Raw genomic sequence first — 22,730 nt, forward strand, 5'->3', positions numbered from 1 at the left:
AAGATGAAGGTAATGAGAAGTAGTGGAATGAGAACAGCGAGAAACTTAACATCAGGATTGAAGGTCGGGAAGTAGATGAAATGAAAGAATTCTGCTACCTAGGCAATAAAATAACCAGTGACGGACGGGTCAAGGAGGACATCAAAAGAAGACTAGCTATGGCAAAAAAGGCGTTCCTGGTCAAGAGAAGTCTACTAACATCAAATATCGTCCTTAATTTGAAGAATAAACTTCTGATAATGTACGTCTGGAGTACAGAATTGTATGGTAGTGAAACATGGAGTGTGGGAAAACCGGAACAGAAGAGAATCGAAGCATTTGAGATGTGGTGCTATAGACGAATGCTGAAAATTAGGTGGACTGATAAGGTAAGGAATGAGGAAGTTCTACAGAGAATTGTAGAGGAAAGGAATACGTGGAAAACGCTAATAAGGAGAAGGGACAGGATGATAGGACATCTATTAACACATGAGGAAATGACTTCCGTGGTACTGAATGGAGCTGTAGAGGGCAAAAACTGTAGAGGAAGACAGAGATTGGAATACAAGCAGCAAACAACTGACGACGTTGGTTGCAGGTGCTACTCTGAGATGAAGAGGTTAGCACAGGAGAGGAATTCGTGATTCGTGGTGGGCCGCATCAAACCAATCAGAAGAATGATTAAAAAAAAAAAACACGTACCTCGGTACCGTACCTCAATTCCGTAGTTATTCTTTCTGTGTATCGTAGCAAGCAAGAACGATGTCTATCTACGACCTACTTTGTGCAACAGAATTACAGGATCATCTTTTCGAAATCCCGTAATTGCCTCCCATTGCGATGTATTAGTCTAAAATAGCGGTCAGAGTTGCCTATAGATTCCCTCGAAATGGTACGAAAGCGTCGCGCCCTGTGACATCATCCTCAGGCTCGGCGACGCTTAGCAAGTTGTCTATACACGCGAAAGAAAAACCCACCGGTCAAAAATTGGTTTTACCATGTCACATTGGCACCAATTTTCGCCACAGTTCTGCCAATCGCCTTAGTGGATGACGAAATTTGATCGTGATCCGAAGCAGTGAAAGACGCTTATGCTTTTTCAACCATTCTGTTTTCCGAAGTCCTGTGCCGTGATCACGTCGGAGTGCAACACTAACATGTGCGTGAATAAATCGGCAAATGGTCTCCAGGTGCCACCCATGCATGATTGCTGAGTGCATTACAAATGTACCTGTCAGAAATAGCAAACATATCAACCTGCTGGCTGCTCCAGCGCCTGAGGGTTAGGCAAACCACTTCGACACCCTTGAGTGCGGTTTGCCATTCTTCAGACGCTAGAGAAGCCTCCAGGTTGGTATGGTTTTGAAGTTTCTGACAGGTACATTTCTAACGTACTCAGTAAAGTTGTTTGAAGTTGCTTGTGTTATACCCGAGTGATCGTGGCACAGGAGGGCGGAAAACACGATGACTGTAAAAGTATTCCTTACTGCTTAAGATCACGTTCAGATTTCGTCGAATGGGTTTGAACATTTCCTTCTGATCCCAACCTGTACATGAGAGACAAACGTGCGGTCGCGCTGCACTCCAGATCGTTCATTAGGGATGCAGCTCCAAAATATCCTTAGAGAAGGACTGGAACGTCAAAGGTTTCAGCGTATCAAAGGATGTAAGGAACATCCTGTTACTCACCGCACGGAGAATTGCCATTTTCGACCGGAAAAGGTGTAGGAATCAACGTCCCAGGGAAATTGTTGATTTCACTAACACCGAATTTTCCTGGCAGATTAAAACTGTGTGCCGGACCGAGACTCGAACTTGGGACCTTTGCCTTTCGCGGAAAAGTGCTCTACCAACTGAGCTACCCAACCACGACTCACGCACCGTCCTCACAGCTTCACTTTTGCCAGTACCTCGTCTCCCACCTTCCAAACTTTACAGAATCTCACACTTTATGCCATCCCCTGCGGCCTTTTTTACTTCGATTCTCAGCAGCGGGGTGTCTTTTTTCCTTGGCCACAACTAAGAAACTCGCCTGATTCCAAAGCTCGATGTGGTGGTTCTGAGCTTAATCGCAGAGAGGCCAAAGAAAGGGGTTAGAGGGGGTGTGACACCTTCTCGTCGTGTGGCGTTGGAAAGAATTGTAGTGGAATTTGGTGCCATAGGCATTCATTTAACACACCTTACAGCTCACATGTAGATCAGAGCTGTGTCCTTTTTGTTTCGCACTCGCCGGTACCTTGCTGTGTGATGACGACCCCTAAGGTTACGTCACAGGCCACCATGCTTTCGCACCATTACAAAGGAAGATTGCAGACAGTTTTGAGAAAAATTTCCAACTTAGACTTTCAGTTGCACTCTACCAAAACCACGACTGGGTAGAAAAAGAAACATAAAAGAATGTGTAAGAGAGCAAGTGGGACCCGACGGTGTCTCTTCACTTTTTAACTTGTTTTGTTGTTTGTTTTGCACATAATCAGAGACGCTCATCATTCAGTTTTGGTCAATTGTGTATTTTATATCCTTACAGAATATCATTTGCATTTTATAAGGCATAGAAGTTAACTGATCGCGTAATTTCTCCGTTTTTATGTAACCAAGACAATAACTTTTGGTGCAAGTACAATTTACAGGCACAAACATACAAAATATATGTAACTGTTGTCGTTATTTTATACTCAATGAAACGTTCATCATGATAAAAGGCAAGAGTTTCCTGCTACTGCACATATATGAGAGAGTTGTTTATGAATAAGAGAAACGTTTGAAGAAGTACTGAAGAGATGTTTGATGTTTGATATATTTTTGTTTTGCGTTTTTTTTTTTATTTTACCTTTTCGTTGTGGAAACTGCTTTTTCTAAAGCTATATGATAAGTCCGTGCCGTTTTCTTTATTGTTACTACAACATGTTTCACATTATAAATCAAAGATTTTCAAATAAAACCTGAAGTACACATTGACAGGTTCTAGTTTACTATAAATACTGTTCATTTTTAAGTAATGGATAGGAAGATAACTATGTAGAACAAAAGTGTTTCGTAAGTTACGCGGCCCTTTATATATATCCTCACTCGGTTTCTAGACGGTTCACTGCTTCTTATTTTTAGGTGAATCTTGTAAGACACGATTTTTCTTGCACTGTTTCACAGAAGTTGTTGGACTTCCTAGATGTATAGTGTGAAAGGGTAATTTTCACTTCATTTACGCATAAAAACGGTACTGGGCACTACGTCCTTCTACCATCCTAAGGTGTTGGTTTCTTTTATTACATTCCACTTAATGTTACATACTGTTAAAATTGACATTAAATCACTGTCACACAGTGTTACATTTATTTTTCTCGTTGTTTGTTTATAAACATACGCCTCGATGATGGAGTGAGACAGTCTGATGCGATGCCACCTCTTAGCGGTAACATTAAGATGTATCGTAGTGAGCCTTAGTGCCTCAATGGCTGCTATCTGCTTTTGCATGGATCATACGATCACATCGCCTGATGGTCTTCATGTGCAGTTCCTGATGTAGATCCCTGATCCTTGTCTATCTAAGTGTTCCAAGGATTAACCGCAGGCATCGGTTTTGAGATTGCTGCTACAGGTTATCTGACAGGAGGAGCCTCCTTATAAAATTGACGGCAGGATCGTTGCTCGGTAGAGGGGTAGTTTGCCCCTGACTTTCAGACGTTGACTCTACAACAGTGGGTGCATGGTACTGTTGTGTTTGCCCTGAACATTGTTCTTGAAGAGGAGTTTCCAGTCCAACATCACTCCCATGTATTTCAAGTGATTTGTCCAATGGAGTCTGATTTTGGCAGTGTCAGACGGTCTCTGAGTTCAGGCTAGCGGCGAGTAAGTATAATGGCCTGCGTCTGCTCCACATTCAGAATAACGCGGTTTGCTGCTATCAATAATGGAATAAATGTAAACCGACTCTGGAGGCGTCTTAACGCAGAATCGACTCTGTGGCCGCTGGTACGGATCTGTGCATTATTCGCGACTTTCACAAGGACCACTTGTGGAAGTAACGGTAGGTCATTTACGTACAAGACGAATAGAATCGCGAACAGAATAGAGCCTTGAGGAATGCCCTCTGACAGTTCAACAACTGGACCACTGACCATCAATTCGGATAAAGCAGCGCCTGTCTTAACTGGCAATAATCTTCATGCAGTAGTGTGGGATAGTGGGGACGTCATTTAGATTGGAGAACGACTTATTTTCCCATACTAGATCATACGCCTTTTCAGTTTTGAGAAAGGTCGCCGCTGTGTACTTTTTATGGTTCAAATGGCTCTGAGCACTATGGGACTTAACATCTGTGGCCATCAGTCCCCTAGAACTTAGAACTAATTAAACCTAACTAACCTAAGGACATCACACACATCCATGCCCGAGGCAGGATTCGAACATGCGACCGTAGCAGTCACGCGGCTCCAGACTGAAGCACCTTTAACCGCACGGCCACACCGGCCGGCGTACTTTTCATGGTTCTTATTCTATACCAAGCTAGAGCTAGAGCTCGGCCTTCTGTGATTGATGGGTGAAGTCGTTGGAGTACGATCTGTTCCAGTACTATGGAGAGTGTTGTCAGGACGATGGTCCCATGGTTTCGCCGCTGGCGATGGTCCTTCCCCGGCTTTGTTAGCGACAAAAAGCGAGCAATCTTCCAACTGGACGGGAAGTATCCTTGCAGGAGGCAACAGTTGAAGACGTGAGTTATCAATACCAGTGGTTTTCATGGCAACTTCTTCAAGTGTTCATTTGTTATATTGTCGATTCCAGGGGTTGAAAAATTGCAAGACACTGAACACGTACGTAAAGAAAGCGATCGTTGTGAGGTAACGACCGATAGGTATGCAACACATCTAACGTATAGGTAACGCTAGTACGAACTTGACTGATCAAAGCTAGGAGGAAGACCACCATAGTACATGCTTACTCGCTATTTGAGTCAGTTATGGGGTTTCGAAAAGTAATCACTTAATTGACCCTTTAATTTTGTTGCGCAGTTCATGTGAAACACGGAGAAACGGGACGACGGGATGCCGTGCTCTCAGACGGCATCGCGCCACCTGTACCCACTGCGGAGTCCGCCGCATCGGTCAGCTCGCTGATGTAGCGATTCCCGAACAGCCGGGGCAGACGGGGGTCGTTTCCGGGTCAGCGGCGCCGGCCGCGCACCCCGCCGCCCCCCAGCACCACCACAGCTGTAGTTTTACTCCCCGTAAGCCGATTAAGGGCTCAGCAGCCGAGCGCAGCGGCGGCGGCGGCGGCGGCGGCGGCGGCGGCTGCGCTGCAGCCGCGGTATAGATGTTACCCGTGTGTACACAGCCGGCCACTACTTTATTATCTGTTTGTGTTTCCGCGCTGCAGTTATTTTCATCCGGCATCTGTTTTTGTTTCGTTTTCCCCTCTTTCTCTTCCTTTTATTCAACCTCCCCCCCCCCCTTCTCCCAAAAACCCGCCATCTCCACCCAGTGTAATGTTTTTACCTACTTTTTATGCAGCGGTCCAGCTGAATGTTATCTGCCGGCTGCAACAGGATTGACAGTCGGATTTAGGGCTGAATTGTTGCTTGTAGCTACTGGAACTTGCAGTGGAGGTATTTAGAACTCCTCCAAATGTAGAAAATTCTCATTATTGTTGGCGCTGGAGCTATTTGCGAGATGCGAGAAGCTTTATAGCGAGTTTGATCCGATATAACGGAAGCATTTGTCCCGTCAGTATTATTTTTTATTGAATGTTGGGCACTCTTTTGAGGAATACGCTCTAAATTCCAGGACTAACAACGGAAATAGATTGACAATAAGGGTGTGTTTGAATTGTGACCTCCATGAAGTGCTTTTTGACCGTGGTACATTTCGAGGAAAGCTATGACAAACAGAAGAGATCCGTTAGTACCGCGTATTGGATCAGAATGTAGTATAGGCCTCTGAAATTATACTGATGCAGTGCGGCAGTGTAATGGAAAGTAAACTGAAAACATTTTGAAACGTAGTTTTAGGGAAAGATTAAACTGATAAAGTACGATATAAAGAGGTACTAGACTGAGGCTAATGAAAGGAGGATAAGAAAAACATCAGTAGAACAGCCAAGTTATTGAATCATACGCTGATACTTTTAGAAACTGATAAGGCATAGTAATACATAAAAGAAACGTAATATGACATCAAATGAAAAAGACAGGGTTAAAAATATCAATTTCTGGTACGAGGTTATGGATGACGGCATCAAAGAGGTTATGGATGACGGCATCAAAGACCCTTCGTGGGAGTAACAAAATTTCAGAAAATAATCATATTGGTAGCGGGCATTATGAAAAAGAGATAAATTTTCTTTACATAATGTTGTGAAGGGTATTAGCTCGTCCGGCTGCTGAGGCAGAGCGGTTCTAGGCGCCTCAGTCTGGAAGCGCGCTGTTGGTACGGTCGCAGGTTCGAATACTGCCTCGGGCATGGATGTGTGTCATGTCCTTATGCTAGTTAGGTTTAAATTGTTCTAAGTCTAGGGGACTTATGACCTCAGATGTTAAGTGCCATAACCATTTCAATTTTTTGGTATCACCTGAGACGTTAGCTGAAAAATATCTGTCAAGTCCACTATAGATTTGGAAGCCTAATCGATACAGGACAACGCATCGTCGTACGGTTAGAGACCTTTCACCGAAAAATTTATAAAGGTACCGGGCAGAGCACCTGCTGGACCGTAAACCAGGGGTGGCAAACCAGTGTGTAGACTGAAGCTGACTCAAGAATACGAATTTCCGCCGAAATTGAGCCAGATGATGACAGCTCCACATATCACTTCTTTTTTATTATTTATTTTTGTTTATACGATTACATTAGTTGAAGGAAGATACACAAAATATACAGTTTCCCTGTTGCTAAGGAACAAAGACATTTTTGGATAGGAATAATCCCAGGAAATGAAATAAGGCACGAAACACAGTTCATACGTAGCAGATGTAATGAAATGGAACACCTACAGCCGTCCTTACGATGCCATTTATTACACGGCACATTTATTATGTGGCTACCAGTTTCTGGCAGCCACATAATAAATGACACGGTAAGACTGCTGTAGGAGTTTCACTTCATTTCCTAAGTGAATGGCCCGAGTCCCTCAGACCACCAGTCACAAGGATTGACATACCAGTACGTAGCAGTGGTGGAGTGGTATATTTATAACGAAAAATGGTAAAGATTTCACGACATAGGAAAGCGGGATAACGAACATCAATAATATTCTTATTTGGCACTGACTTGCCACATAATGGTCGATATCGGACTATTAGTAAGGAGCATACCTACCTCGGGTACTAATGCCCATTTTGCACGTGTTATTCTAGCTACAACAGTTGAGGAGTCCCTGGGAGATATTGTCCGATTCCTCTCTCAAGACGGTTTTGAGTTCTTGCACAGAGAGGGGTGTTCGTTGGGAAACACTTCTGCCCAGGCCATACCAGGCATCCTGTATAGGGTTTAGGTCCATGGAGTACGCCGGCCATTCCATACGTTCAATATCTGCCATGAGACACATCAGCGGGCTTGGGTGGACGGGCACTGTCGTTCATAAACAGGAAGTCGAGACCTAACGCACCCCTAAAGTGACGGACACGATCAATCATATTCTCACTGCAATGCCAATGTACTGTAAATTTGCCTCGCACAGGGAATGGTGTGGCGTTCGGCCATTGTGCATAATCCCTGCCCACACTGTAACGCCTGTGCCATAGCGATTACGATCAAGAACAGATCATAGTACTGGAGGAAAGAAATTCACTCTGGATCGCTGTTGCTGGCCTCGACGATCATCGACCCTACACCAAATAACTCATTCTCGACGATGGCGTGATTGAATTGGGAAGCATTTCACAGGATTCCGAGCATACAAACCAGTCCATTTAATCGCCGGGAATTGCTTCTGGCACACGCACACACACACACGCACACACACAGGGTGTTTCACTAAATGTGTTTGCCTCCGTAAGTTACGAAGTAATAGGCTACGAAATATTTATTGCGGTAGGTGACCATAAGAACCGTTACACTGTCTGCAGAGCTATGAACATAGTTTATTGTGTTATGATCCAAAGAGTTACAGCAAAAAGATACAGTTTTTGAAGTGGAACAATTGTTGTTTGTCTCATGCACTGGAATAACACCAGCTTTGTATACATCAATTTAAATTAATTCCTATCACTTTTAGTTTGGGAGCTACTACCCTTCAAAGTTTCAGGGGCAGATACCACACACGCTGCGCGCAACGCAATGCGCCTTCTAAATGTTGTGCGGCCGAGTTGTAACGTCGCCGGTGTCACGGAGCGAGGAGCTTCCTCGATGCGCTTTTAGACTGCCGACTGTCGCCGCACACGACCGTATATCCGACAGTTCGAGTCACACAAACGGGGCTCAATATACCACAGTTACTGACATCGGATGAAGATGGCATACACGAACAACGAGTACGTTGACCTGTTGCAGATGCTTGGCGAGAGCCGACACGATGCCATTGAAGCAGCCATGGCGTACGCCGTGAGACATCCTAGATGAAGAGCTCCGGCAGCCATTACATTCTTGCGTGACGAACAACGACGTCGGGAAACAGGCAGCTTGGTAATGCGCCGCAGTAACAGACGAAGAACTGCAAGAAGTGAGGAGACGGAGGTGTTTGTTTTAGCAGCAGTAGACCACGATGTCAGTTTACGAGCCGCTGCTGCAGTCGATGTTGTCAGTCTTACATCTATGTGGCGTATAGTAGACGGCAACAGGTTTCACCCGTACCGCCCGTCACTAACCCAGAAGCTGCAGGGGAGCGATTTCCGTGCGAGAGCTACATTCTGTTAATGGGCCATGCGTAATTTCACGTTGGAGTCTTTGAAAGGTGTTATGTTCTCTGACGAGTCCACGTTCACAGATTATGATGCACTGATTCACCATAACTGGGTCGCAGACAATCCTCGCTGGGTACGACCTGTCGACAGTCAACGTAGGTGGTCTAATAATGTATGGTTTGGAATCCTTGGGGACGAAATCATCGGTCCACACTACTTCCCAGGTACACTGGCAGGTGAGTTATACCGCGCCTTTATAGTCGACAGTTTGGGTGGTCTCCTTCAACATGTGTGCCTACATGCGAGAGTCCGTATGTGGATGCAGCACGATGTTCACTCAGCCCATTCTGCGCGTGCTGTTGTGGAAGAACTAAACAACACGTTCCACCCCCAGGAGGCTGAGGTGGCGGGTTAATTTTAGCACTAGCAGATGTCTCCTTCGAAAATAATCAACTTTGGTTTCTACAGGTTTTTTCGTGTGAAGTTTATTTTTCGAGTTACTCTGGTTTGCCAACTTAAAATTTATACCCTGTATAACGTCTGTAACAACTTCACCTTACAACAAAATCGCCACAATATACTCAAACACATACGTTCATGAGCAATACAACAGCCCTGTAGTTATGGTGAGCAGAATATGCCGAGTTATTCTGCTAGCCCTCTACTTGCTAGTCGAGTAGTTAGGGGCCACGTGGGTAATGTAGTGTATGTGCAATGCAGTGTATTAGATCTCGACCCGGTCCTAGGTATGTTACACACTGGACACCTCCGAGTTCATCCAGAGCTATGAATTTCACGAGACATCACACCAACACCGAACAACGAGTACCTAAAATTTACGGAAAATGGCCAGTGCGAGAGTCAACTGCCATGATAAGTTGGTATCGTCAAAGTTTGCAACCCATGGAGGCATGTAATTCTCCAATACGTCTAAATCTACACGTGGCATTGCATCACACTAGCTAATACGGCACCAGCTGCACGGGTAATTCCATCACACTAGCTAATACGTCATCAGCTGCACGGGTAATCAGGATATTCATATGTGGGGACTGAGGTATTCTCATTATACTTCTTCCGTCATCTCTGACCATCAGCTGATGCTATCCCGCTTGTGCCTCTGAGTGATGTTCTGGGCGGATAATAAAATATTGTGAAAGTTCTCATATAGCGACGTCAGAGACCAAGAAGAGTGGGTAACAAAGAGATAGAATGCCACCAAGTTAGGAACACTGATGGATTACCTGCAAACACAGAAGTGATATCATCACCTTGGATGAGCTGATCATTCAAGAATCAGAAGTTGCAAACAGACACCTTGGCGACAGAGGTACAATTTCATAATGTTGACTGCACATAGCATCACAACAAAGCTCAGATCTAATGCAATCAGTTACTGACACCTTAATCCACCAAAGGCTAATGTCATCGGTGTACCCTGGGAAGCCGGCCGCGGTGGTCTCGCGGTTCTAGGCGCGCAGTCCGGAACCGTGCGACTGCTACGGTCGCAGTTTCGAATCCTGCCTCGGGCATGGATGTGTGTGATGTCCTTAGGTTAGTTAGGTTTAAGTAGTTCTAAGTTCTAGGGGACTGATGACCACAGCAGTTGAGTCCCATAGTGCTCAGAGCCATTTGAACCATTTTTTTGTACCCTGGGAAGTAGTTATACACTGGATTCCACAGCTTAGTTCTCAGTTGTTTGCAGCTATGATTCATGTCGCATCAACTTTTCCTGAGACAGAACATGTGATACTCCACTTCCAGTCTACTGCGATGACTACAGTCTGTGATGGCACCATCAACAATATCACACAAACTCTGCTATCGAGGGCTGCTGCTGCCTTATCCTTTCCATCACTGACAGAAAAACGTTGGTGCCTTACAACAACACGTACTCCACAGACCTCGCTGATGAACCTTGGAGAGCTGATCAATCACCATCGTTCAGTGAGAGGGCAATAACTGATGCCCCCCGACCTACAGATACAACCAGACTGGTCTCTTGCAGATAGGTCGTGACATAGCTCTCCACGACTCTGGCCATCTTGTATAGAACTCCTGGCTGTCTTTCAGAAGCACAGTCTACAATGTCGACAAGAGTGACCCGAGAATCAAATGAGAATAAAAGGAAGGCCATCAAGCAGGGCTGGCTTTATTTATGGTGCTACCGGATCGGCGACCGTCCCTGAGACAGTGCTGCTAGGTGAGATGCTGTACTGCTACAGAGATAGAGGGATCCGCCTGCGTCAGTAAATACCAGCAGGCGAGCATTCTGCTTGCAAGACTGGCTGCCAGGGATGTGGGGAAGGCGATGCTGCACTTGTTGTTGATAAATGTATAAACTGATAGTAATGTTTCCCTAAGGCTTTCAGATGTTCAACGGATCCTCACTACTACATTTCGCATGGCTCTATCCCGAGGACACTAAGGCCAAGCCACCTGCACATTCACCTACTTGCACCTTCAACCTCCAACCTGTAGCTCCTGATTTGTGTCAGAGGTAAGAGAGCTGCAGATCACATGACCTTAATCCTGAAGAACACACCTGGTTCATCTTGGGATGAGACGTGGCCACCTCGAGCCTATCTTTGAGCAGCCTTCGTGTATTATGGGCGGCGGTTGATCTTTATGAATTAGGATGCCTTTCGAACACCTTTGGTGGCATGCAATGTCTTCACAGTTTTCAGATAAGCTACCATTAAAGCTATTCCATTTACTGGAAGCAAAATTTGTTGCAGGCTGCGACTCGAACCTGGGTTTCCCGCTTTATGCGAGTGGTCACTGTAAGCACTTCAGGTATCTGCGAACGTGCCCTAGACAGAACCAAACTTCCGTATGTCCCATTGTCTGCTACCCATAGTGCTGACACAGTTATATGATTTCCACACAGAGAAAGAGGTATTTATTTTTCTCGTTAGATTGCCTTCCTTCAGCATGAAATGTATTAGTGCATTGTCTGTCGTTGACAGTGTCTGCAAAGTTCAAAGCAATGTTCCTTGAGATATGCGTACATGCATGTCCGAAGGAACGTCACAACGAACTTTACAGACACTGTCAACGACGAACAATGCACTAATGTACCTTTGGTGTCTTTGCGGCTAAAGATGTGCAACTACCCTTTTTTTCTTGTTGTTTAAGAATGTGATCTGTTGGATTCACAATTGACCCCACTGGTAGGCTTATTCTAGATCTAGATCACCTACGTTAGTGTTGACATGATGTCAATTGTGCCGGCCGGATTGGCCGTGCGGTTCTAGGCGCTTCAGTCTGGAACCGCCCGACCGCTACGTTCACAGGTTCGAATCCTGCCTCGGGCATGGATGTGTGTGATGTCCTTAGGTTAGTTAGGTTTAAGTAGTTCTAAGTTCTAGGGGACTGATGACCTCAGAAGTTAAGTCCCATAGTGCTCAGAGCCATCTATCTTTCAGAACTTTTCATTTTTGTTGACTCATTGGTTCAGTTTGATTGTTCCCTAATTGGTAAATAACGGAGAAGTCTAACGACGTAGAGAGAAACTATGTGACACCGGCACACGCAAAGGTATAGTCCTAAGGAACTTTTAATCAATTTTTCCATTTACTTTTTTGTTAATCCTTATTGTTTAGCATTAATTTTAATACCTTCAAATATCACAAGAACATAAATGCGTACACCTTTGGTGTAAGACAGTCTTACTTCAACCATCGAAACTGAACTATGGAGTGGTAGAGTGCTGATTAGAGAAATGTTGGCAGTTGACATATGCCGTGACTTGGTTACCATGTGTGTATTCACGGATGAAACATTTACACCGATATGTGTACCGTATCGTGCGAAGTGCAGAAAGACAGTGATCAGTACTGAACGAACTGCAAACTGTACGCTGTGCTTTATGAGTAGAAGAATTCAGTTTTCTCGTGTGCGATAGGAGCATATCGGTAGGTCACTGATGAAACATTGCATATTCACGATAGCAGGCTTGCTCATTTCGAGGATTGTGCTTTGGTGCTGATAAACCTTCAACTGCGAAGTAACAGTCAGTCAATTCCAACTGTTTCGCTGGTGCCACCGAGTATGACGTCATTAAGACACACGTATTGCGTAAATTCATCAGCGACGCGTGTTTCAAATTGTTCACACTCTGGGACTGCAACCCCACGAGATCAAGGTGAAGACGACGGGCTGCGACAGTATCGTAGCCAAATAATACCTGAAACAGATCTGGAACATTATTCTCAACGCTGAACTATCAGGTACCAGCATCTCACGTCATCATCACCACACTCTCTCGGAATCCTGCAGTGAGATGAGGCGCACCCACCGTAGAAACTTTCGATAAAAACTGCGGAAAGAGATCAGGCTCTCTGTTTCTAAAGTAATGTCGTGTCTGTTTTTTTCTTTAAAATGAAATGTTCTTTCAGTCTTGAATCTTGTCAATATACGACAGTACCCTCATATAAATTTTCAATAAAATGATAGTCATGTAATGAATAAATATCTTCGCATATGAACAGATTTGCAACCCATCATTATATACCGTGCCGCGAACCTATCATACGTGTGCTCTTCTCTCACTGAACGGAAACCAAATCCAGGGAGCTGGCGTATACGTGTTTGGGGCTAGCTTGTTTACAACATTTCACGAGTTGCGTGGGTTTGGCTAGTCAGTGTACTTTGAGTACCTGAGTGCACTTTTGGATGCATGCGTGATTATTATTCAACAATTTTGACACTAGCTATTATTCAGCAACATTGATACTACACTATCCAGTGACATTAACGTGATAATCTGTCAGAAGCCTGAATATTCTACTTTTGCAGCGGGGACCACTGCGTGACGTGAAGGAATAGAGCCAAGGTGTTTCAGGAAGGCATCCAAAGGAATGTGAAACCATGCTGACTCCAGTGCTGTGACCAGCTGCGATAGGTTTCACCGTTGAGAACCCTTGGCGCGGAAAGACCGATCGAGGTGGTCCCATAGATTCACGATTGGATTTGTATAGAGCTAGTTTGGTGGCCGGAGGAGTACGGTAGAATGATTCATGTGCTCAAAACTACCAATGTAGACTGCGAGCTGTATGACACATTCCATTGTCCTGCTGGTTGATGTCATCACAATGAGATAAAAAACTGCTTGTATGGGTGAACATGGTTCCGAAGGATAGATGCACAGTTGTGTTGATCCATCGTGCCTTCGCCGCGCGGGATTAGCCGAGCGGTCTCAGGCGCTGCAGTCAAAGGCTGTGCGGCTGGTCCCGGCGTAGGTTCGAGTGCTCCCTCGGGCATGGGTCTGTGTGTTTGTCCTTAGGATAATTTAGGTTGAATAGTGTGTAAGCTTAGGGACTGATGACCTTAGTAGTTAAGTCCCATAAGATTTCAGACACATTTTGAATATCGTGCCTTCCAGAACGTTATCAGTCAGGGAATGCCACGAAAACATACCACACACTGTAATACATGTCGAGCGTTTCTTTCAAACCTTTCACGCCTTACACGCCAATTCCATCTGTCCGATGGAACATGAAACGTGATTCATCTAAAAAGGCCACCTGTCGCCAATCATTGGCCGTCCAGTTGCAGTATTGGCGTGCAAATTCCAGCCTCCGCTGCCAGTGAAAGATAGTCGGCATGGGTGCATGAAACAGGTGTCAACAACGAAGGCCCACAAGAAGCAACTTCCGCTGTACGGTCATTGAGGAGACACTGTTGGTGGCCTCTTAATTGAAATGTGATGTCAGTTGCTCAACACTTGCACATCTGTTCCCCTGTACACATTTCCACAACCGTCGTTCACCCTTGTCATCTGTGGCCGGTGGTGCACATCAGTTGTCTACGCGCCGATTTTTGATAGCGCCATTTTGCCATGCGGTGTATAGTTTAACCACGGTGGCACGCGAAATGTTTACAAACTTAGCAGTTTCAGAAGTGCTTTCCCCCTTGGCCCGAAAGCCAGTGATTGTGCCATTTGGGTGTCAGATAACTCTTTCTGCATTACGACAACGACTGCACAGTTTTCGGCGTCACCCAGAGATGATTTATGTACCTTAGTCTACGCTACTGCTGCCACCTACCGTCTGTGAGTGGTTACAGCACGTTGACGTCGAAGATAGCGTGTCGTCACATTATTATGACTGAACCGTGTATGTACGTGCGGAAACTCCGTTTAATGCCCGAAAGTTATGCTCATTTAATTTTCTTAAAACTGGTATTTTGCATGGTTGAGTAAATGTACGGGTTTAGTACATAGTACAATTATATTGCTTTACAGTTGCACAGTAATTTTAATTTTAGTTGACACAGAATCCCATACGTGACATTAATCGCTGTTAACTAAAACACTTGCGTTCATTCAGTGCAACGCAAGGAGACTAGGTCAACACTTGATTACATAAACATTTACATTATTTAAATTTCCGTCGACCATTCTCGTTGTTAAACAGCGAAACCCAAATTTCGTCCTTCCTCTTCCATGCCCTCCAATCGCACAGCGCCATATTTAAAGGTGGTGAAAGCAAACTTCCCTTTCGTTGTACCAGATTGTGACGACGTCGACGATGTTCATGAGTATGTTCATGTGTACATCACTATAGAGTGTATCACATACGGCACAAACAGTTTGTTCCGCGTCACGCGGGAACCAATACCCTGCAGGCAGGCTTATGCGCTGCGTACGCACCGGTCCCTTGCTTGCACGCAGTGGCACCTCGAGTAATAGTTTTAGCCAGAAACTATACTAGCCATCAGCGAACTTAGAAAGAAGTTGGAGAAATGAAATCTTACAAATTAAAACTACTAGCGCACCGACTGACTATTTATTGAACTACTGGTCTACGTCAGTACCGCATCTGGCTATTGCAGTCCGTACATAATGAATAGCTTAATTCTGACATGTACTTTTATTCTGGCGAGGCTTGGCTGCATTTACTCTCGTAAACTCGCATAACAATAGACGTTGGAGTTCAGAAAATCATATAATTTAAATGAAGAGATTCTGTTTCGTGTAAAATCAGGATAGTGCTGTGAAACTAGCGCAACACAAATTAGTGGACGGGGCCTTTTAACCAAGTCATAATTTATGATAGGTGTGGAAACAATATCCAGCAACAATTTTTTAATAACCAAAGAAAAGACGTACGGCTATTTCATGAAGGGCTATGAAAGATAACACAGCACCAATTGGTGAGTGAGGTTGTTCATACTAAGATGGTTCCTATGTGTAAGCAGATGGCGGCATGGTGTGGCTGCGCTGTTTAAGGCGCTATGTCACGGATTGCGCGGCCACTCCCGCCGGAGGTTCGAGTCCTGTCTCGGGCATGGGTGTGTGTTGTTTAGCATTAGTTAGTTTAAGTAGTGTGTAAGTATACGGACTGATGATCTCAGCAGATTGGTCCCTTAGGAATACACACACATGTGAGCATTTGAGGAGATGGCGCTGGCACAGCAATTTGAGGTGTTAAACGGCATTAAACGCATTTGAAACTTTGGATAGGTGATGATCTGTGAGCAACATCGTGGTAATTATCAATCCTCTTTTTATAATCCACGGACATGGTGTTTCAGAGTCTTTGTATCCAATGTCTAGAGGTGACTAACTACGTTACGGGGCACATCTTTTGTTACACTAAAAATTTTCGCTGCTGCTTCCGGGCGACGAATGACGCCTTTGTATTCAATTTTACGGAGTTAGCAGGGTCTAGTGAACAGGTACACTGTTATTATACTATATACCACAATAAATCGGCGGAGCGACTTTCTACAAGGAAACCATAATAATGGGTGTGATCAAGTGGCGAAAGATATTGTAGAAGCAAATCAGGAGCTTCAATTTTGTTCTGCTCAATCTCTTTGACGCAGAGTAGACGTCTGGATTAGAGGCAACACAACATAGCGTACGGAAGCTGCCGAAGTCCCTACCCACTGCCACCTCTCATGGGTGTAACCAAAATGAAAAGATACCCAGCGTTATCTGTACCATCAGGAAACCCTTTGTCTCTAACAAAAGCTCTTACCCTTGACATGCTCTATCAATCCCTAGATGTTTGATGCAAAGACTCTGGAACATCCTGTGTAACGTACAGCGTAGGGATGATAAAACAAACTGCAGAAACAATAACTGTTGTAACAAAGTTACCGTATTTGTTCCGGGATCTCAATGAATATTTCCACGAGCCGAGGGCTCATGTAACTTTGGTTACAGAGATAAGAGGCAGACTGTACATGAAGGCTGCATCGCGCATTATCAAGCGTGAAGGGAATCCACATGCCACGAGGTATTTAACAATAAATATTAAACCAACATATAATCACAGTAACATAAGCTCCCTATGAAACGAGTATAAATGTGCTGAAATTCTTTCATCAGTATTGCAGGATTTCAAACAGATGCGTGTTTGTGCCAACTACCACATGATGTTAACCGTATAACGTGTTCTGACGTCCCATCAAGATTAAAAAAGCTTCCTAGAGTGTTCTGTTCGTCTCTCCTTCTGTCGCGAGAGCGGTAGTTTCGTGAAGTCATGTGCCACCAGACCAAGTATTTTTACTTCCACAACAACTGATGTTAAAACCCTCCGTAGTCGTAACGAGCTCTGCATCACTATCGATAGCCGACTGTTGATTTTATATAGGCAGTGGATAAAGATTCGTCTATGTAGGTGATTCCGGTGCCCCTATCGGTGTCGTTTTGTGCAACCAGCAATTCTCTATCTGGCCTTCTAAAACCACGCGCGAGATTTTCATATTCTCTCGCTCGCTACGCGATAACTATTAATAGTATAAAAATTATGAGTGCGACCTTTTGTAGGAGATTTAATGTAGTTACATTTTGTACTGCGATATGGTTCCGATGGAGGCCACGGTTCTCGAATTACTCAGGAGAAAAGTACTAAAGTGACCTTTAAAGAAACCTTCACCCCCCGCACTCATGCTTCACCAGTCAGGATTTCTAGTATGTTGTTCGTGACACTAACTCCTACCACCGTAAGAAATTTGCACTAAGCGAACTATTCCCGATGTTGCTGTGTAGCATTTTTGCACTTTATTGCTTGGAATGTTTTGCCGTCACCCTTGAGGACAATGAAAAAGACTTTTGTAAACGTTACGGTGAAACTAATTACGTTGTGAATTCGATCCAAACTTAAACCTTAGAAGCGTATTAGTGTCGTAGATAGAAGGCTTAACGAATACAACGATGTAATTGGTTCAAATGGCTCTGAGCACTATGGAACTTAACATCTTAGGTCATCAGTCCCCTATAACTTAGAACTACTTAAACCTAACTAACTTAAGGACATCACACACATCCATGCCCGAGGCAGGTTTCGAACCTGCGAAAGTAGCAGTCCCGCGGTTCTGGACTGAAGCGCCTAGAACCGCACGGCCACCGCGGCCGGCCAACGATGTAATTGTTTATTCACAAAACTGTTAGGTAAAATTTACACAAATGTTAGTTTCACGATTTGTAAGTGCTCCACTAAGCCGGTGGCGTAATATTGCCAGTTAACGAAGACCAGCGTGGGATGTAATTTGTGCAGTCGCAAACTATATTTACGATGGTACGAAGGAGTGCCATGAACAGCATACTAGAAATCCTGACTGGTGGGGGTTGAGAGTGGGAGTGGGTACGCACTGAAGGCTACTTTTGTAGGTTTTTCTTGAATAACTCGGAAACAACGGCATCAAGGGAAAAAAGTACTAGAGTACAAAAACACTACATTAAATTTCCTACATAAAGGTACCCCTCATTTTTCATGTAGGAGTAATCGTTTGCTCGTAGGGAGAGAGAAAATATGATAACCTCGTGAGTGTTTTTTTGAAGGTCAGGTATGACAGTGTGCACTGCGTAAAACGACATCGTTAGGGGTAGCTGAGCCACCTTGTACGTGTACCACATCACCGACTAATTGTCTGCAGCACGACAGAGGTGATGGTGCTTCTTCTTGCTGAAAGAATGTGATGTATAGGCATTTTTCAATATGTTTCATTTTATTAAGGTGTGACATAAAGTCATGTAGGAGGCTAGCGACCAGTCTAGTAAACATGCGTAGTTCTGTAGTCAAGCCGGCTAGTTCGCATAAATTATCGTACAGTAGGTGAAGAATAACATTATTCATCACATATTACGCATAGCGCGTTTCGGACTTTTTTTCCATCTTCAGAAATCAAAGTGCGAAGTAGCACAAGCAGAAAAGCGTTACCAGTCGTGTATGTAACATGGGATGACTGACTATTTTCCTTTACACGGAATATTGAAAATGGAAATAATTCTGGAACGTATCATGCTAAATTTGTGATCAATGACGTCGTTCTTCACCTGTTTTATGATTTTTTACGCTACCTAGGCAACTTAACCACAGATCTAAGAATGTTTGTATATTTCACTTTGTCTTCAAGATTCTCTTTTTTCTCCATTTCCCTAATTTCATTACGCACAATACAGACTAAAATCCAGAGGTAGTGCAATACCAGCCTTGTGTGGCTCCCGCCGAAACGACAGTTGATTTGTACACGGTCGTGCGTGAAGAAGCGGCACCCTTCGTCTACTGCCATAACCTGTCCGCCCCGCGACCCGGTAGAAGTCAGCCCGCCGATGGAAAGGGGGTCCGCGCTGAGCGCTCGCGCCGCGTGGCCCGGACAAGTCGTGCAGCGCGGCCAAGCCCCGCGCGCGCACTTACCGTGATTGCTTGTCGGCTGATAATGGCTCCGCTGCAACGAGGACAGGCGCCGTGAGGCGAAAGCCCGCTTCCCCACTTCCTGTCTCACTTCGTCCCTCTCTTCCCACTCCATATAGAGAGGGAGAGAGAGGGAGGAAGAGGGAAAGGGAGACAGAGAGAGAGGGACGGAGGGAGGTCGTCCCATCGAGGCCAATAAGCAGCGCAGTTTAGGCGGCATCACGAAACTTCTCATCGCCGAGATGTCCGATGTCAGCACTGGATTGTCGAGTGGCATCCGACAAGTGCGGTGGAGCACACGTCGGCTCGACGCGGGCTCTGCAAATTTATTCGCCTCTCCTTCTCGTCCTCGTTTCGAGACCCTCCTTCCGTCGCTTTTTGCCCCCCTTGCCCTGGCCTCTTTGTAGCATAGGCTATCACACATTTCTCATTCGCGTTCCCCTGATACTCCTTGTGTCAGCTCGCGTTCTCCATAACCTGCACACACCTCTCCCTAGCCGCCCGGCTGTCGGCTCGTCTCTCCCCTTCGCCCCCGTCACACTCCCAGTGCGCTGCGCTCCGCCCGCGGCTATCCCTCACAAAAATCGGACTGTGAGTCTTTGCAGACTGTCATCCGGGCCAGCGGCTAGGGGAAGCGGGCGGAAGGGGGCCCGCCGGGACTGCTGCACAAGCAAAGCGGAGGTCAGCTGTATAGCTTCCCAGAGAGCTAACTCAAGCAAGAAGGAGCGAAAACAGCCGGCCTGGCCGACCCACCCTGCCGTGGAACAGAGACGTAGCCAGGGGTGTCCACGACACTGCCGCAGGCAGAGCACAACTGCCTGCAACCTTTAAAGACTAATTTCGCCTTTTGCTAATTTAACTAACACTACATTCAACTCTATAGACTTCTTATTTATAGACGTAGACCCTTCGTAAGTCGCGTTAGAGGTGCAAAGCGACGAACAATACACTACTGGCCATTAAAATTGCTACACCAAGAAGAAATGCAGATGATGAACCGGTATTCATTGGACAAATATGTTATACTAGAACTGTGACATGTGATTACGCTTTCACGCAATTTCGGTGCATAGATCTTGAGAAATCGGCACCCAGAACAACCACCTCTGGCCGTAATAACGGCCTTGATACTCCTGGGCATTGAGTCAAACAGAGCTTGGATGGCGTGTACAGGTACAGCTGCCCATGCAGCTTCAACACGATACCACAGTTCATCAAGAGTAGTGACTGGCGTATTGTGACGAGCCAGTTTCTCGGCCACCATTGACCAGACGCTTTCAACTAGTGAGAGATCTGGAGAATGTACTGGCTAGGGCAGCAGTCGAACATTTTCTGTATCCAGAAAGGCCCGTACATGACCTGCAATATGCGGTCGTGCATTATCCTGCTGAAATGTAGGGTTTCGCAGGGATCGAATGAAGGGTAGGGCCACGGGTCGTAACACATCTCAAATGTAACGTCCACTGTTCAAAGTGCCGTCAATGCGAACAAGAGGTGACCGAGACGTGTAACCAATGGCACCCCTACCATCACGCCGGGTGATACGCCAGTATGGCGATGACGAATACACGCTTCCAACGTGCGTTCACCGCGATGTCACCAAACACGGATGCGACCATCACGATGCTGTAAACAGAACCTGGATTCATCCAAAAAAATGACGTTTTGCCATTCGTGGACCCTGGTTCACCGTTGAGTACACCATCGTAAGCGCTCCTGTCTGTGATGCAGCGTCGAGGGTAACCGCAGCCATGGTCCCCGAGCTGATACTCCATGCTGCTGCAAACGTCGTCGAACTGTTCTGTAGGTGGTTGTTGTCTTGGAAACGTCCCCATCTGTTGACTCAGGCATCGAGACGTGGCTGCACGATCCGTTACAGCCATGTAGACAAGATGCCTGTCATCTCGACCGCTAGTGATACGAGGCTGTTGGGGTCCAGCACGGTGTTCCGTATTACCCTCCTGAACCCACCGATTCCATATTCTGCTAACAGTCATTGGATCTCGACCAACGCGAGCAGCAATGTCGCGATAAGATAATCCGCAATCCCGATAGGCTACAATCAGACCTTTATCAAAGTCGGAAACGTGATGGTACGCATTTCTTCTCCTTACACGAGGCATCACAACAACGTTTCACCAGTAAACGCCGGCCTACTGCTCTTTGTGTACGAGAAATCGGTTAGAAACTTTCCTCGTGTCAGCACGTTGTAGGTGTCGCCAACGGCGCCAACCTTGTGTGAATGCTGTGAAAAGCTAATCATTTGCATATCACAGCATCTTCTTTCTGTCGGTTAAATTTCGCGTCTGTAACACGTCATCTTCTTGGTGTGGCAATTTTATTGGCCAGTAGTGTAGTTTCCGGAAACCAGCTGCATATACAGGTTCCTACAATAGCACAAACATTTAGGTACCTAGCCACGTGTGCAGGTGCCTGAAGACGAAGCCAAAGAAGCACCGAAACTGGCTGATAATCCTAATTATTGAATAAAATACGGCTGTTGGTATCTGTTTTCTTCAAGTACCAAAACGAAGCTTGGCGTCAGCAGAATGGAACGTGGTGGAAGAGATCGTTATCATGGAACGTTAATGTGCTCTAATAATAATCATACGTTGCATACCTTGACCAGAATAACAAAGTGATTCTCTGCTACCTGTTTACTTGGCAGCTATCATACTGCGCCTCATCCGAGGCAGAAGTGTCAAATGTAACCTCTCCTCCCCCCCCCCTCCCTACATTCACCTTTAAAATACACTCATCAAAAGTATCTACACTTTTGTATGTAATGCGCGAATTTCCCACCAGATGTCAGGAAAGGCGGACCGTCAGTATAAAAGGGGGCGCAGGTATTGTTTTGTTAACAGGGCAGCGTAACAGCAGAACAGGTTAAAGATGGCAGTTATCGCCGAAACAACAGGTTTTCAGTTAGCCGGTTCTTTCCGTCTCCAGCTTCATCTGAGTATTAAAACCGCTCATGATAACTAGTTTCTGAAACAACGGATTTTCAGTTTTTAATTGCTATTACTCCCAGTAAACAGTGTAGACTTGGAACAAAGATAGAAAGGTTCTAATAAGGGTGGAGGATATGAGATCACGATCGATATGAGGTTAGGCTGCAGTGAAAAATCAGTCTCACTGACACCAGTAAAGTTTGCGATGGTGACGGTGACAGCGAGAGCGAAATGTCACAAGTTGATGACTTCTCTATGTCGTCACTTCTGAATGGTATAAATTTTTCACCCTGAAGCAACCACAAAATTAAGGGTTCAGTT

The sequence above is a fragment of the Schistocerca nitens genome, chromosome 5, assembly GCF_023898315.1.
Source record: "Schistocerca nitens isolate TAMUIC-IGC-003100 chromosome 5, iqSchNite1.1, whole genome shotgun sequence".
NCBI lineage: Eukaryota > Metazoa > Arthropoda > Insecta > Orthoptera > Acrididae > Schistocerca > Schistocerca nitens.